Below are 1,145 nucleotides of genomic sequence, written 5' to 3' on the forward strand. Positions count from 1 at the left end.
ACAATGTTTAGTGTAAATATCTTATGTTTTTATCATTTTTTTAAAGATTTTATTTATATATTTGAGAGAGAGAGCATGAGCGGGAGGAGAGGCAGATGGAGAGGAAGAGGCAGGGAACAGGAAGCCCAATGTGGGACGTGATCCCAGGACTCTGGGGTCATGACCTGAGCCAAAGGCAGACGCTTAACCGACTGAGCCCCCACATGCTCCTCTTTTTATCATTCTTATGATCTGTATTTTCTAACTTTCTACAAGATATTTGCAATAGTTACTTTAATCAATTTATTTTTAAGAAATCTCCTTAGTAAAATGTGATGACTTTTATTGCTTCTGGTGAGACATCCAAGAGTTGTGAGAATTTTAATAAATGTGATAAATTCAATTATTTTTAAAAAGATCACTGATCACAGATCACCATAGCAAAGAAAATAATAATGAAAATCTTGAAATATTGCAAGATTTACCAAAATGTAACACAGAAACACATAGTGAGCCAATGCTGTTGGAAAAATGGCTCCAATAGATTGTTCAACACAGGGTTGCCATAAACCTTCAATTTGAAAAAAAAAAAAACACCACAGTATCTGCAAAGTGCAGTAAAGAAAATGCAATAAAATGAGGTATGTCTGTATGTGGCAGCAGGAGAAGAGAGAAATGAGCAAGGCACACCAACACTTAAGTGACTAGGATACTAAGTAATGCATCATTTCTGCTCCCAATCCCATTCACAAAGATTCAGTCACATGGATCCAGTCCAACTGCAAGAAAACTGAGAAATAGAGGGATGCACACAAACGACTGGTGAGTAGAAAATCTCTGCCACATATACTATGCCCCCTTCTTCTCTTTCCATTTCTTCTCTTACCTTCCTACTTCTTTTCCTTGTAAACACCCTGTCATCTTCCAGACTCTGATCAAATGTCACCTTCGTCACTTCTTCAGATAGAATCTGCCCTCTTCTATGCTCCCATTAGTTTTAATATAAATACCTACTGCCTGTGTCTTATCTCACTTTACAATTATTTGCCTGTACATCTAACTCCAATTCAGAAGACAAGAAGAACTCCTTTCTTATCAATGGCTTCTCACCTCCCAGCACCACACCAGATTCCTACAAACACACAGTACATATTTGATATGTGAAT

The sequence above is a fragment of the Vulpes vulpes genome, chromosome 13, assembly GCF_048418805.1.
Source record: "Vulpes vulpes isolate BD-2025 chromosome 13, VulVul3, whole genome shotgun sequence".
Taxonomy (NCBI): Eukaryota; Metazoa; Chordata; class Mammalia; order Carnivora; family Canidae; genus Vulpes; species Vulpes vulpes.